Source organism: Phyllostomus hastatus, unplaced genomic scaffold, assembly GCF_019186645.2.
Source record: "Phyllostomus hastatus isolate PE091 unplaced genomic scaffold, TTU_PhHast_1.1 phas_contig_524, whole genome shotgun sequence".
Lineage (NCBI taxonomy): Eukaryota > Metazoa > Chordata > Mammalia > Chiroptera > Phyllostomidae > Phyllostomus > Phyllostomus hastatus.
Window position 1 is genome coordinate 446200 of NW_025333900.1, and position 17216 is coordinate 463415.

Genomic DNA, 17216 nt, shown 5'->3' on the forward strand with positions numbered 1-17216 from the left:
CAATTCTCTCTACTTCAAGCCTGAGAAGCAGGGTACAGTTTGAGTTACTATTTGTTAGGAGCTTTTGGAACATACCCTAGTTTACATATAACCTGGTCTTTGAGTTTTATGGGAGTAATAATGAAGTACTTATTAAAAAGGGAAATGATATAAGGTTAAATAGCCTGGTCTTTATCTAGCCTGCCCAATCTTGAGGGAGTGTTTGTGCTGTGTGCTCCGAAGGGCAATGAAGGCCCTGGCCCTCAGGGCCTTCCCAGACCAGGAAGAGACACCCCATTTACCAGTGCAGGGATCAACCTCTTAGTGCAAATGTGTCTATGGCTGGTGCCACACTCTGGGCACTTCTGCTAGGGAAAGTTATTGGCGTTATAGACTGTCCTCCCTTTCTCACAGTTATTCCTAGGCTTATTCCTGCTTTCAAAGAATGTTAATGCTTATGATTTCCCACTTTCCAATAATCCCTTATTTGATCAATTCATTTGTCCACCCTTCCCTGGGCCTGCTGGGCACAAAGCACTGTGCTTCATAATGGAAATGCCAAGCTGAATTAGACCCGCTGCAAGAGGGCACAGTCTGCTGCGAAGGCCACCATGATATGAGAGGTGCTGTGGTAGAAGCATGGACAGAGCATCGAAGACACAAAGCAGGGGTCACTATGATAAACTTATGGTTTATTTGTGTTAATGTTCATCACCATGAGCTAAAGTCTAAGACATTCCTCAAAAACACTCATACTGCTCAGTACTAGACTCTGTCATTTCTTTGCTAGTGACACATGTGGACAAATGTGGAGGGGCACGTTTCTTGGAGGTATTGACTTTGCTAAAGTAGTGCCTACTCTGAAAAAAATGAGAACTGAAAATATAAATCATACACTTCAACCTACCCAAACAGGGATTTAGTGAGTAATTTTACACAATTTCTATTTTAAAATATTTTAATCTACAAACATCATCTTAAGACATGTTTTCAGATACTGATGAATAAATTCTCAGTAAACTGGTGGATGTGTCATAAATTAAAAATGTCAACACACCAGATTTGAAAGTGGGGGACACATCTCAGCCAAGAAAATTATGCATGTAGAAACAAAGATGGATTAAGAAATATAGTCAAAATTCCACCAGTACCAATTGAAATGGAAATTACCTGGGTAGAAAATTACTCTTGCCCTGACCAATGTGGCTCAGTTTGTTGGGTGTTTCTGCAAAGCAAAAGGTCCCTGGTTCAATTCCCAGTTAGGGCTTAGCTTCGTTCCCCTGTTAGGGCATGTGCCAGAGGCAACTGATTGATGTTTCTCTCTAACATCAACATTTCTCTCTTTCTCTTTCTCCCTCCCTTCCCCTTTCTCTAAAAAGATAAATACATAATTTCTTTTAAAAAAAGAAAATTACCTTGGTTAAGGGAATTGCTTGCAATACAGATTTTTAACATGTGATTCCATTGTTTTTATTCATATACTACTTAACTGGCATTCAACCTATACCAGCCTGCATTCTTGGGGTCGGGGGAGGTCCTCCCTCCTTATCTAAATGCAAGTTTCTTGAGGGCAAGGATTTATCGAACTCAGAGGAACTGTGTGTTCAGTGAGTGCTGTTATTTCTGTTACTGATGATTCTAGCCTACTCTGAGCCCTCATCAGTGGTTAAAATCCTGCCAACTCAAATCTTACCAGGCATTTTTAAAATTCAATTTCCACTTCTTTCTGGGAGCATTGGCACCAACATTATGGTGCTTTTGCTTCAGGGTGCCTAAGTACTGAAAAGGGAAGAGGAGGAAGTTACAAGTTCTCTTTTTACTTAGAAGAGCCTAAGAGTAACATTTGTCAAGCTTCCAAAGGGGAATGGGACAAACTATGGCTATTATTATATGTGTATGTGATGGAAAGCATGAATCCAAAGGAATTTGGAATGGAGTAATAAGGACGAATATTTTAATTAAATCTGGTAAAGGAATATCTAATCATAGAATCTGGAAAAAAACTTTATGCTATAAATGAAGATAGGGTCACAGCAGGGTCTCCAGAGCAACCAAGCATGCACATCGGCACAGTATAAAAAGTTCCAGAAGCATCCAGCTGTGAATCTGAAAGTTAATAATTTTCATTTGCAATATGATGGACACAAGGATAAAACATGGAAAGGAAATTATCACCTTGCACAGGTGTCTATGGGAAAGACTGCCTGCCAACCTGAGCACCTTCTCTTACCCCTTGTACTTGGAACGAAAGCTCCTGGAAGATAGGGACTTCTGCTTCTACTTATGTCACTCCATATTTGATAGGTAATAAAGTTCCAAGGACAGTTTTGGAGGGTAAAGGTAAACACAGCCCACAGTTGCTACTTTAGAAAGTGGGAGGTTGAAGACTGAACACTTTATTGGACAAAAGGTCAACGTTCATGAGTGAGAAAAAAGAGGTGATGTTTGGGGTTGGGGAGGCGATGGAGGAAACATTCCAAAGTGTGCTGCAAGGCTTAAGAATGCGTTTCAATTAGCAAAGGGAGTGAGCTGGGAGTTCTGTCTTCTGATGCACATGGGCAGGGGTGCAAAGGAGATGAAAAAGAACAAGTGAGGAAAAGGCTCAGGGAAGAACACGAACAATTCCATAAGGATGAAGAGCTTTGTGCTAAACCTGAAATACCCAACCAGTGTATGACAGTTTTTAAAATTGGACTTTTGCTCACAACAATATCTAACCGTTTCAGTTTGGTACAAAAAAATCTGTTGCCAGGGCATCTTTCTTCGAGAATGAGTGTGGCTTCAGGGACAATTCTACAGCTATGTAAAGTTTGCCCACTCCAGGGCAAAAAGTCCTTTTTCTGATGACTTTCAAGCTCAAGATAATGACAGTTAACTGTGCTGGTACTCTCCATTTACTTTCCCACCCATTCAAATTCATTCTCCCCCTTTTTTGTGTGCTGTGCCCTGTGAAGCTGATCTTGAGATTGGAGGCTGGAAGCAGAGAAAGATCAGGGTATTTCTTCCCTACTCCCTTTCTACTTCTTTGCCTCATCCAGGGCAGTTGCTGTGTCTCTCCACAGACTTAGCTTTCACTGGGTTCCTGTAACACAACTTTTTCCCCTTCCAGCTCAGGCTAGCAACAGCTTCTCATTGTTGCTGCAACACCCCTGGATTATTCCCTTAGCCCTGCCCATACTTCTGTCTTTCTACCTTGACCATCTGAAGTGAATTTTGTCTCTTGCCAAAACTGATATCACTGATATTGTGCCAGGCTCTATTCTCAGTCCTCTGTGTCCATAGACCTATAAAATCCTCCTAACACTTTACTGATGAGGCTGAGGCACAAGAAGGTTCAGACACTTGCTCAAGGTAACACAGTAAGTGGCTGGGTCAAGGTTTGAACCTAGGCAGTTAGCTCTAAATTCTGACCACTTAACCACTGATCCATCCTACCTCTCTTCTAGCTTTCATTACTTCCTGGAGCACGGCTAAGCATGAGAAAGTGGATGCAAAGAGTTCTAATACTAGTTCATATACTAAAGCTTATTGGCTTACATACCGACATTTATTCATAGGAAAATTTCTCAGGTCATAATTAACTCTTATGTTTCATTCTAATAAATTTCAGATTTCCTACCTGAGTGGTTCTCAACCCTGGTTGCACAACAGAATCACCTGGGATGCTTTAAACTGTCCCCATGCCCAGGTCATGCCCAGAATATTAAAATTAGAACACTGGAAATGAGACACAACAATGGATAATTTTTTAAACTCCCAGGAGGTTTTAGCATTCAGTCAAAACTTGAGAACAATTGTCCTAGCACACAGTAGTTTTCACTAGAAGGCAAAGATTATAGGTGGACAGTTCTGGTGCTATAAGTAAAGAGTAACAGGTAACAGCTACACAAAGGGAAGACAAAGAGGAGCTATGGAGAATTTTTGCTAGGACAAGCTTCTGCCCCACCCTTGAAAAAAGGTCATGATCTGGGTTCACTTAGTGCCTAGGCAAATTGCTCCTGTGGCTGAGGACAGCTTGCTCTTTTCTTTATTACATTATAATAATTGTCCTGGGTCACATTTTAAAAATTTATCATTTATTTTTAAAGGCATTAAGTAAAAAGCTTAACATACTAAGAAAGTTACAACATACAAATGTGTTCAATAGTGATGTTGACAGATTGACTTTTCTGTACTATATGTGACCTTGAGTTTTTTTTAACCACTTGCATTTCCATGTTCAGTTATTCAAACTGATTATTCTTTAGAAACACCTGGCAGATTATTAAGCATGAGTCACATGCGCCAAGGGCAAATGCAAATGATTGACAATCAGCCAAGTGTTCACAAAGAAAATGATGAAAACTGTTCGCATTGACCAGGCTGTATCAAAATACCCTTCTACTTGGGAGAGAGTGGCACCTATCAAATAATATTGTAGGAATTGTTCCTTAATTAAAATGTGAGCACCTTCTTTTTTTTGATTTGTTTGAAACCCATATGCTAACAAATATGAGAGCTACTCATGTACCAAGAGGTTAACATACTTTCCAAAGCATCACGATCATCAAGAAAACCTGGGCATATGGGAGGTGATGGGGGGATTATTGGTGGTTCAGGAGGAAATGGAGGCAGCCAGCATGTTAGGAAGGGTGGTACTGGTGGTGGGGTGGTGGTGGTGGTGGTGGTGGTGGTGGTGGTGAGCCACTGAATTTTAGACCTGGTTTCCTGGTCCCTGTCCTGATCTTGGCACAGAGGGTGGGGGAGGGAGAAAAGAGTACCACAGAGCAGCTTTTGACTTGATGTTATTTGGCTTATTTCCAGGATACCTGGAGGAATTCTCATTTCCTTCTGTTGAAATTTGATTTTCATTTTCATTTGAAGAGCATTCTGTTCTATATAATTAGCTACTTTAGACTTTGGGGAAAGTAGATCAGACAGATTTTGCTCCTATTTCCATAGCCAGTGTAAACCACAACAGTTTTCTCTCTTAAAATCAGTTGAAGCTGTCTTCTGAGCAAATGGCAAAACATTTGTCACCAACTTTCCACTGCTTTGAAGGAATTGTGGTATTCTCTTTTTGGCTTTTATGCTCTCTAGCAGGTGTTCTTTTAGGTGTGCCTTTCGGTTTATCATAAGCTTCAGAAACATCACCATTCTTTAGAGCACACTTAAATGAAGCCACAGCTTTACTGTAAGTTTTATCAGTGCCATATCATCCCAAACATCAAAATTGTCACGCTGGCCTGTACCACATGGAACAACACTGAGCCCTCTGGCTTAGGGACCTGACTACCACTACCTCCTTTTCCCATCACCACTGTGAGGCTAATGCCGGGTGTGCAAAATGAGCTGCCTGCCTCCCTGATTCACTTGAAAAGGTAGAATTATTGTCAACATACTTTGCTACTCAAGGAAATATACACCTTTTAGAAAGCTTCTCACTCCCAAAGATGACAACATTAAGGTTATTCTTAAATAGGTAAACTTTAGATGTCTGGAAGATTCACTTAAAATAAACTACTTCTTATTGATCTTAATAGGTTAAATAAAAGAAATTGTTGTATGAAACAAATGTTTATCAAATGCTCCTACCTGCTGACCTTTAGCAGAAGCTAAGTTCACCTGCTCTTTATTCTTGGTCATAGTTGATGTTTAACAATTTTTCAGCCTTAATGTGGGTGATCAGACAATCAGGGTGGTGTCAGCGGCTGCTTTTCCGGGAAATGGTCCCAGCACAAGGAAAGCACAAGCTTCTGTATCTAAATGCCAGACACAGCCTCCTGTGGTCATGGTGGGACATTTCCTTTGGACTGGGGCTGAAATAGTCCAATGGCCTTTTCTGGACAGACAACCAAACAACTTTGATTTATTTCTTATGTTTCTCGTGGCTGGTCTTGTTTATGTGCTTGCCTGCAAAGAGCTGATGTTGGGATGCAATAATAGTGTGTGGGCTGATGAGTGGCTGGCACTGGTCCACTGCAGCCTAGCCATACTTCCTACCCTCCTGAGCTACCCTTGTGGTTAGCACAGGAGTTGAGGTGTTCACCAAAGGGAAATTCAACGACGGCCATTCCAAGCATAAGCCAAGAGCCCCTCTATGCTCACCTGCCTCGATCCTGCATCTTTGCTTCCCCTAACTCCTCCTCTCCCTGCTCTCAGTGGGCTCTAGTGCTCTTTTTCATTAGCTCACCCCAAAAGAAAGATTTCAGCCCAGGTACACTGGGGGATCTTCAAGGTGTGGTTTCCAGGGAAGGTCCTACATGACAGCCTCATACAGACTCAGCTCCTGTTACGTTTTTCATCATTGGCACTATTGACATTTGGGACCATGTTAATCTTTGCTGTGGGGCTGTCTTGTGCACTGTAGGATGTTTAGCAGCATCCCTGGCCTCTACCCACTAAATGCCAGGAGCAGGCAGACCCTCCCTGAAGCTGTAACAATGAAATGTCTCCAGACATAGCCAATATCTCCCAGGGGCAAAATTGCCCCTATTGAAGAACCACTCTACTAGGGAAAAGACAGTGGAGACCCTAACCATCAATCTTCATCGGACACTGGGGTTAAGGACTAAACTGAAGTCTCAGCAACTTCTGCTCCAGCACTTGGCTGTGAGATGTGTGGGCTATTGTCCTCTACGTGTAGTGTTGTTGTGAGGATGAGGTAATAGGTCTATTCTGTATGGAACCCTTGGCTTGACTAGGAGATTTATTGTATTCAGAGTTGTCCCAAGGTGAAATGAGTGGCCTCAGGAGTGGCTGGTCTCCCCTTATGGGGCAGGCTGGATATCTTTTACTTGCCCCACCAGAACCATCTTCACCCTTTTCTGCCCTGTTTTGTACCCAGAGTCTCACTTGTAGGGACTCTGTTGATGGGCTTCCTTGCCTTCTGGTGTCTAGTTGGAGAGAGGTTGCAAGTGAAGCCCTGGATTCATTTATTCCCCAGGTCCCCTCATCATGCAAGGTTGCTATAGGCTTACTGTGCCCCTTGACATAGGTCTGAACTCTTGTTGGGTGGCCATCCTTCAGAGTGCTCTGCCACCTCGGGCCCAGGTGTGACAGGAAGGCCTCTCTGGTACTAGTCTGGTTGCTGCATTACCCTATGGTCTCACTGTGCTCTGTCCTCACTCATAGCTGGTCCTGGCTTCAATTCCTCTGAGTTCTTATTAAATTAGGATAATTGGAATATGGCATGTATTTATTGCTGGGACCTTATCTAACACACAAAGTCATGGGGATTTTGTATGGAGAATCCATGGATTTTCAAGGTCTCTTCTGACCCCAGGTTCTATGATGCTTTGGGGGGCACACGTGAGTAATCAAGTAGGTGCTCAAACACTAACCTGAGGAAAGCAAACTTCTCATTTGGCTTAGAGATAACGCATATTTATTCATAACTTCCTATATCTGTATCACTGCTGTGGAGGAAAGGGCACATTTAGAATGCCAAACACTTGTATTGTAGACAGTATGGATTATTAACCCAAGAACCACCCCTTTAATTCTTTCTCTCTCACAGAATCTTGAGTCTTTTCACTCTCTGAATGGCCATGTCCTTCAGAGACTCTGTTCCTCAGACCTAGAATGTGAATGTAAATTTATAGCATTCTCCCTGCCAGGATTAGTTTAGGCATGGGTTGTGCCACATTCTGGTTCATTAGAAAGCAAGTTCTGCAGGGGGGCTACTGGTGAAGTTTCCTTACCCTTGAAAAGATATACAATGAAAGTCTGTCCCCTTTATCCCACCTCTGGACACTGTGAGAGAATATAACATCTGGGGCTGCCATCTTGCCTTTATGGAAATAGCAGAGTCCAAAGATGAAGTCCTTGATGATATCTTTGAGCCAATGAATTAAACAAACTCACAACTACTCATCTCCCAGAGTTATATTATGTGACATGATAAATATTCTCATTGCTGAAGCTACTTTTAATTGAGATTTCTGTTATTTGGCCTGAAGCCTGAAGCACCTTAACACACCGTTCCAGGTATTTATTTCACTTAATCTAGTAATAAATTTGAGAGATTAAAAATTCCACCTTAACATCTCAGCCACTTTTGTTCATTCCCTCCTTGAAACACTTTTTAAATTTGGCTTCCCTGTTCCCATACTCTCCAGATTTGTCCTCTGTCCATTGGCTATTCCTTCTCCTTTTTTTCTTGGATCCTCCTCTTACTGGAACTCTTCTCATTACTAGAAACTGTCACCACATGGGTGACCTCACACAGTCCCAAAAATTTCATGCAGACTCTGATGATTCTAAACCTAAAACTATAAAACATCTAGAAGAAAATATGAGAGAAAATGTTTTGACCTTGGGTTAGACAAGGATTTCTTAGATACTATTCCAAAAGCAAAGTTCATAAAAGAACAAATTAATAAGTAGAACTTATCAAAGTTAAAAATGTCTGCTTTTTTCAAAGACACTGTCAATAGAATAAAGAGAAACCAGAGAATGGAAAAAAATATTTACAATACATGTGTGTATCTGACAAAATAATTGCATCCAGAATAAAATTTAAAAAGTCTCAAAACTCAATAATAAGAAAAAAAACTAATTTACAAAATGGACAAAATACATGAACAGATATATTTTACAAGGCATACAAATGACAAGCACATGGAAGGATGCTCAACATCATTAATCATTAGGAAAATGCAAAGTAAAACCATGATAAAATACCACAACACACCTATTAGAATGGCTACAATTAAAAGAAAAATCTGATCATACCAACTGTTGGCCAGGATGTGTAGAAACTGGAACTCTCATATGTTGCTGATGGGAATGTAAAATGGTACAACCACTTTGGCACCTGTTTGTTAGTTTCTCAGAAAGTTAGGCATACACCGACACTATGACTTAGTCATCTATTCCTAAGTGTTTACCCAAGAGAAAAGGAAGCACATGTCCATAGAAAGACTTTTACACAAATTTTCATGGAGCTTTATACTAGTTGTCCCAAACTGGGAATAACCCAAGTATATATCAATAGAAGAATGGATAAATACACTGTAGTCCATTTATACAATGAATTCTACTCAGCAAAAATTAAAAGAAATGAACTATTGATATATGCCACAGCACAGACGAAAACCAAAATAATTATACTGAATAAAAGAAGCCACAAAACAAAAATGTGTACTGTGATTCATTTAAATAAATTTCCATAAATTTCAAATTGATATATAATGACAGAAAGGAGATTGATGGTTTCCTGGGGATGGAATGGGAGTAGAAAGGGACAGAAGATGAGATTGTCAAGGTCACGAGGAAACTTTCGGGGGTCATGATTATGTTCATTATTTTGATTGTGGTGATGGTTTTACAGGTGTATATATATGTCAACATTATAAAACATATACTTTAAATACATGTAGTTTATATATGTCACCTCAATTATACCTCAAGAAAGCCATCTAAAAAACCCAAGTAGTTAACTTCTTTTTTGTAAGCCCTGAAACTGCAAGCCTTCAAAAAATTGGATAAAAACTCAGAATTGTTCCTCTCCATGGAAATCTTTAGTAAAAGATGAAAGATATTTACAATCTGAAGAGAAACCAGAGTATCCAAGTAGTTAACTTCTATGGACATAGGTTTATATGTGTGTGACAGGCTGGCATGAGGAAATAAGAGTATATGAGCCTTTCTTCCTAGACATACAGGGGAAACAGACAGACAAACACACACATAACACACTAATCAAAAATCTTGTAGAGACTAAGGCTAATGCTCTCAAGTTTTTATGCCATATTTTTCATTGCCTTTAGCTTTGCTTTCTGTGTACTGTCTTACGTATTCCTGAAGTTCTAGAGTAGGGCCTTCTGACTTTACTTTCACCACAACAGATTTTATGTGAAATATAAGGCTTCAAGTGAACAAGATTCCAGACAGAGTTGTGAGGTAGAAAGTGAGGAAGAAACAGAGGTAAGATGCTAACCTATTACCCAGCAAGTGAGAGGTGTCACTTAACCTTTCAGCTCTGGAAGCTGAATTTTGTAATGAGCTGTCACTGTATTTATCACCTAACAATTACTGCAACTGGATAAAGTGTGAAAAACCTGGAAAACATTAGCCTGTCAACTACACTGGTATCTTTGATAAAGTTGTCTATGGCAGGGTCCCAGAAACAATTGAAAATCAGCACATGGCCTGTTAAAATGGTCTAGTATCTTTCCATCCCTCTGTTCTGCAGACTTCGTCTGGCTTACAATATGGCAATTGTTTTGTCAGATCAGTAAAGGCAGTCATGTTATTAGAACAGCTTGATTTTGATTTTCTATATGGTTCGGAATTACATGTGGCTGGTTCAGCTGTAGTTCAGGAAGAACACAGAGTAAAGGTGAACCTGTTGCTGGATAACCTTACTGCCTGCCCAGGTGTACCCCATAAGGTGGTGTTTAAGTTGAAGACTATACCATGGTTTAAGGTCTGTTAGTTACACAAAAGCAATTTTGTTGGCATGTTTAAGGTGGAACCAGCTCACAGCATCAATATAATTACAGTAATTTAAAATAATAATACAACTGCAAGTAGACCAGAAAGCTTTGAGGCAGCTCTGTCAATAGGCTTACTATATGAGGAGCCAAATTATCACAAGGTTGCTTGGTGTCTACAGAATAAGTACAAAGGCTTTTACTTGATCTTAGAATATTACTGTCAATGGCTTGAGGCACTCTTACCCGCAAAAGGAACCGTTTTGCCAAGTGCTTTGGTTCCCCATATGCTTTGGTGAACACTGCCAAGATAGTCTTTCCTAAATCTTCCAGGTTGATAGGCTCTGCCATCCAGAGAGTCTCTATGACCCTCTGATTCTTTTTATTACTTCCTTGGCTAACCAACTCCTTCTGTTCACATAGCTTTTATCCAAACAGGCACGACAAAGCCACTTAGTTTTCTGCTCACTGACTTACAACCACATGTAAATTTTCCTTATTATTTTACCCCCAGATCGATGGGACTGCAGTTTGAGAAGCTCCCCCAGACTTCTATTTTATATATAGATGAATGACTTCTTGGCTTACATCTGCAATTGGCTAATTGTATTCATTCTGTTTTACTAGTTTGCATGCATTTTGTATTTAGTTTTCCTAGTTTACTTCTGAAAGCTAACATATTACCAGGTTTTGGAGATACCTACCTGGACTGCCTCCATCCCTTCTGTCCCCCAGTCTGACCATTGATTTGAGCCCAAATTTGTCGGTAAACTAACCTGTGATTCAGTAAGCCCATTAATTTAACTGGCTGCAATATCACTGTCAATAAACTGGGCACAATATTCCCTCCAGTTATAAGAATAAAATTTCTTTTAAAGTGGGGAAACAGTGGACACAGAATGAAGAGAATAAGATAGAAAGATTAAAAATGAAGGCACATATAATTAAATTCTTTGCTATTTTAATGTCTGATCTATAAATGTATGAAATTCAATTATATTTTGGGAAAAGACAGCTAAATAAAGTAATATAATCTGACACTGCTGTAAACCCAATTTCTATTATCCTTGTTATTTGATTTTATGTGATCAGAAATGTTTACATTAAATCAATACCTTAATTTTCCAGTGGCAGATCTAATTTTTATTTCTTATTTCCTCCCTACCTGTTATGGTGGGAGAAGGGAGATCTCAGGATATTAAATAGTTTACCTAAAAAGCCTTAAAACTAAGATAACTACTACGCAGCCTTTAACTACTCAATCTCAGATCTCCATATTAAAATTTTAAAGTTCAGGAAAAAAGTTCAGATATATAACCTTTGTAATGATAAAGTCGGACTTTAGAAAAATAGGGTGTAACTAAGTGTTCAACAGACATTGATGTAGATGGTCAGAGGTGAGGCAAAGTTTTACCCAGATCTGCATACAGGGGTGTTTGCCATTAGTGGAGCCCAGCTCTTCAGATGGCTTTCAGAGCCCATGGAGGAGACCATCCTTCTCTGCACCCATTTCCTTATTCTTTATCAGGCATTGTTTTGGAGCTTTGTTTCTTCTCACATTTGACCTCAACTGTGAAGGGCACAAGCTTTCAAGATGTATTTTCTATGAGCCAATGTAATGGCTGCACATCAGGCTGAGATCATTCAAAATTGTTCTCCTTATAAAATTCTGTCTCCACCCTTTTGGCTGTCTTCAGAGTATCAAGCACAAAATGCAACCTTAATAGGTGACTTCTAGCCTCTGAACAAAGTATTACAGGGTATTCTGTTTCTATTTTTCTTGACTTTCTGAAAAGTAATTTTATATCCCTTAGGAGCCAATAAGCATTTCCTATAATTAGGGTTTGCTACTGGCACTTGCTCCTTGAAATATTCATCTGTCCAGCTCTCAGACTGAGAGGAGAGCACTGGAACTGTGTGTTTCTGAGCAGGATGGCCATAGTCCTCCCCATCCTGGAACCCTGACTGGAAATTCCTAGAAACAATGTTCCAACTGTATCTTAAGATTTCTGGAATCAATAGAAATGGACACGAGGACTCTTGATGAGTATTGAACTGAATTGTCACTGATCAGTTGTGTGTAACTTATGTTCTCTGGGTCTTGGTTGCTCCAATAAAAAAAAAAAACAACTTAAAAGGGATTGGAAGTAAGGGGCACTTAAGGTCTCTCTGAGGCAAACCCTGTTAGCATCTTTGCACTTCTCTACATTTCTCAGCCTTCTTTGGGCCAATAGAAGAAGCAATAGAATGCTCATGGAAGTGACTGACTCCACTTTTCCTGGCCTGGTCCCTACAATGTCCCATATCCCCTCTCTTCTTATCTACACTGCTGGGAGTGAAGGACCCTGAGATGGTGGGACCACATGATGGAAGAAAACTAGATCGCTGAGGATAGCTGTGCATTGACTGTCACAGGAGTAAGAAATAAACTGCTGTACTAAGCTCCTGAGTTAATAGGGTTTACTTGTTATTGCAGCTTGCTGCAGTTCTACACTAACTCATGTGTTCTTTCAGCTCTAAAATTCTGTGTTTTGAAGGAATGGCAAGGCATAATGCAGAGGTGGAAAGAAAGCTGCACACAGGAAGGACACACAAGATGTAAACCTATTGTTTAATTGGATTTCTTACTCAAAGATGCTTCTCTAAGAGCCATTGTAAAGACCAAGGGGACTCTGGATAGCACTTAAAGGAGAGAGGTGCATGGTTCTTTTTAGTGTGACAGTGACTCTGTGCATGTTATAAGGCCCTCGTCAAAACTGGAGAAATATTTTTTAAAAAATAGAATAAAGCCCCTACTTCCCTCACTGCCATGTGGCTTAGTTGGTTGGACATCTTGCAAACCTAAATGTTGCTGGTTCAACATGTCTGGGTTGCAGGTTCAATCCCCCTTCAGGAGCGGGGTAGGTGCGAGAAGCAGCCGATCAATGTCTCTCCCTCATGTCGAAGTTTTCCTCCCTCTCTTTCTCCTTTCTTTCCCCCCTCTCTAAAAATATTAAAAAATCTTTAAAAAATACAATATAGGCAAATTGTGGGACTATGATGAGATAAATCTCCTTCATTAATGAGAAAACCCAGAATGGGTCTAAACCAAAAAAGCTTAGGTTTCTGCACTTGCGATGTTTGTATAGAGATGGTGGGTGAGTACAGAGCCACCCTAGGCTTCTTGGTGATTGTAATATAATATTTTTGTGGTGATTTTTGAAGAAATATTTTTTGTCACATGGAAAGTGATTAGGTTGGGTAGACACTGATCATTTGGGGAAAATAGACTGTTACTTTCATGTTCTTAGTTTAATCCTTTTTCCAAATGGATTCACACAGATAACATTTTCACCTTGACATATTTTTACTGAGTGAAAGTACCATTTTCAAGAAATCCCCAAAGCTTCATATTTTAGAATACATGAGGCCTCTCCGTGGGAAAAGAAAGCCACAGAAGACACTGGGAAACCACACGGCCCATGTTAAATCAGGGAAGACGTCTGGTACGTATGTGAAAGCCCGTCTATGCTCAGGGCTCACTTTCTGTGTTCCAGCTCCTGTTTACTCTCTGGACCTTGGTCAGCGTCTTCCTGACAGTATAATTTCTGCAATGCAGCTGGGCTTTGGAATCCATAATCAAATGCAGAAAGCCTTCAGCAGTCCCATCCAGGGAGCTCAACTTTACTTGGTTTAAATGAGAAAGTTAAATCTCTATCCAGACGTGCCTCTGTGCAGGCCCAATGAGTCTCACACCTGCAGGACAGTTCATCTTTGAGTGTGTTTTCCATTTTCCAGACAAGCTCAGGGGATCCACTCCCCTCAAAAAACTCCTGTCTGCCCCAAATTACCTTATAGTTATAACTAATACCTCAATAAAACTACATCTTAAAAAGGAGAATTGGTTTGATTCTTTACCTGCCATAATTTATGCACATTTTAGTTTTGGAATACAGAGTATTTGCACATGGGAGAGAGGTCTTTGTGCTGTGATTGATATATGCACATCAACAGAACAAATGACAAGGCAGGGGAGTGGGAGTGACCTCTGGCATCTTCTGAGCACTGAACTCACATTTTTACTGAGATACATTCACAGCCTTGAGCTGGGGCCTTAAGATTGTCTGGGGATCAGAAACCCTTGTGGAGCTTGCTAAAACTGTGCATTCTTGATTTTCACCCTAGATCCTTTGAATTAGATTCACTGTGAGGCAGGTCAAGGAATCTATATTTTAATAATCTTTACAGGTAATTCTGATCACATGAGAATTTGAGAAACATTCTTCAAGTCAGGAGATCAAGCCTCTGTTTCTGGATTGTAATTGATTATCATCAATTAACTATTTGCTAGAAGAAAGGGAAGGCAACTAATTCTTGTTGGATGCCTTTTTGTGTGTCCAGCATTGTACCAGACACTCCAAGTGTGTATTTTTTATTTAAATCTTGCTATAGTCCAACAAAGTTGGTATTATTATCCTCACTTTTTAGAGGAGAAAATGTAGATTCAGAGAGGATAAGAAATGTTAATACATAGAGGGGCAGAGATTTGAACCCATATCTTTTTTGGTTCTAAAAAGCATACTTTTTCCAGTAAGCCATACTCACTGACCATCTTGCTGGGCATTTCTATGTGTCCAGCATGGATCAAATATTTAAGGGTTTATAATAGGTCACCCTTTGATCTACTGAGAGACATTATGAGAAATTTCTGAAGAGGATAATGGTAAGTCCTTCCATTCACTTGGGGAACTCCTGTTATGGACGCTACAGTGCACTGACCAGAGGCTCTGCTTTGTCTCAATCACTCTATCAGCTCCTGAAAACTTGGCGACTGGCAGCTCTCAACTGGATCCTCATCTGAGGAGGTCCTCAGCTGAAGAGAGCCTCTTATTGCACATCATGTCTCCTCCCTGGGACAGCCCACATCCTATGTCTGGTTTGGGCAGGGGTAGAAGAGCCCAGCCCTTTTGCTTCAACTCCAGACAACTCTGATGGACCACCCCAGCATCACAGGGCCCACACAGTCAGTCAGGGCCTGTATTATAGCTATACTACAGCCCACCTTTCCCTCTGCCTAATCCTGTGTCCTTTATTGCCTATGGATGTTTCTAAGAGTGCTCCCCACAAACCTCCTGCATCCTAACCTCCATCCCTCCAGAGTTCACTTCTGGGAACTTAACCTGTGATGTTGTCAAAATTTTCTTGTGAATAAATTATGCTTATGTTTAGACAGTGCTGTGGGCTGAATTATGTCCCCATGCACCCTTCCCCCTGCCATTCATATATTTAAAATCTTAACTCCCAGTATCTCAGAATGTGACTGTACTTAGAGATAAGGTCTTTAAAGAGGTGATTATGGTTAAGTAAGATTATTAGTGTATACCCTAACCCAGTATGACTGGTCTCCTCAAAAGGAGATTAGGGCACAGGCACACACAAAGCAAAGGCCATGTGAGGACACAGTGAGAAGGAGGTCATCAGCACGCTAAGGAGCAAGGCCTCAGAAGAAACTGAACTTGCTGACACCTTGGTCTTGAACTTTCAGCCCTAGAACTGTGAGAAAGTTCATTTCTGTTGTTTAAATCACCTACTCTGTGGCACTTTGTTAGGGCAGGCAGACTGAACTCATAAAGGTATTATAGGTTAGAGCTACTTCTTCATTTCAGTCCCTATTCTTTCATCTTTACTCTCACAGGACAATCTAGAAATATAAACAGGTTAAATTGCCATTTGGGTGTGAGGAAGTAAGGAAATAATTCTCAGTAGATAGAGTCATCATATTCCATTAAATATGTCAGAAAAACATATATTTTAAAAGGTGAAAAAAGAATATATGAATTACTCTGCATTATTGCATCTTCTTTTTAGGACATTTATCATAGACCGATGGCAAATGTAAATACATAGTCTGGCAGCTATTTTGGACAAGAGGTGAATTTGTATTTAATGGGAGAAAAGAGACACTCTTTCCAAGTTCTGTCAGTCAATACTTTCTGGCCCTCTGTGAGGCAGTAGTTCAGTCTGGCTTTTTTAATTTAGATTAACCACAACAGACTGTGTTCAACTGCCAGCTTCCTGCCTTAGTATAAAAGGAGAGAGTAAGGAATGCCAAAAAAAAAAGAAAAAAGTTTTATAGTTTCAAAGATTTTTCTTCCAGTTTTTCCATTTTTCTGAGCCAGCCCCTTTATCATCCCCAGTGGTGCACTGGGAATTGTTAAACTACCAGCTTTTTAAAAAAATGAAACAAGACCAAACTGCCCTGATGTCAGCCTTTGCAAATTTCCGTGGTGTGAATACCCCCACTATGGCCATTTTCACACTACCTGAGTGAACTCACTCACTGAGAAGCAGGAGCACAGTTGCTCTGGGGAACTGGAACTAGCTGCCTCCGCACCATTGATTCACGAAGAAAGGCGGGAGAAGGCTGCACAGGGCTAGCCTCCCTGCAGCCCTCAGATGGCTCTCCAGATGTGAGCACAGGCTGTCAGCAGTATTTGCAGTTACCTCAGGACTGCCTATTATATGCTGAGGTTATTTTTTGGTAAGGGGCTCACTTTTAAGATTGTTTTTAAGGTTAGCACAGTTTTCTTCAAAAGATTTTGCTGGCCATGTCCTCATGGTATATTCACTGTTGCTGCTGGAATCAAAATATCCCAGCATCAGGGAGCTCAGGGGAGCAACCAAGTCTAGCCTGAGCCAGATTCCTGCAGCCCCATTCTCTCACCAGGCCTTTCCTCACACTCTATTTCTCCCATTTTCCTCCTTTAGTGTTTCCTTTACTGAATAGACTACTTTTTCTGTGCTGTAGAACTCTGGGTTTCACTGAATCCTCTTTTGAGA

The 17216-nt window shown here is 40.5% G+C and overlaps 1 protein-coding gene, 1 non-coding gene and 1 pseudogene across 4 annotated transcripts in view; all 3 read right to left on the bottom strand.

Annotated features, from left to right (window-relative positions):
- NEDD9 (neural precursor cell expressed, developmentally down-regulated 9) overlaps window positions 1–17216 on the bottom strand; it is a 178689-nt gene that overhangs the window by 94592 nt on the left and 66881 nt on the right. The window lies entirely within an intron of this gene.
- On the bottom strand, window positions 4414–6083 carry LOC123824078 (annotated as a pseudogene).
- On the bottom strand, window positions 9415–9530 carry LOC123824098. The gene has a single exon (XR_006786658.1). It is a non-coding gene; the product is annotated as a U5 spliceosomal RNA (small nuclear RNA).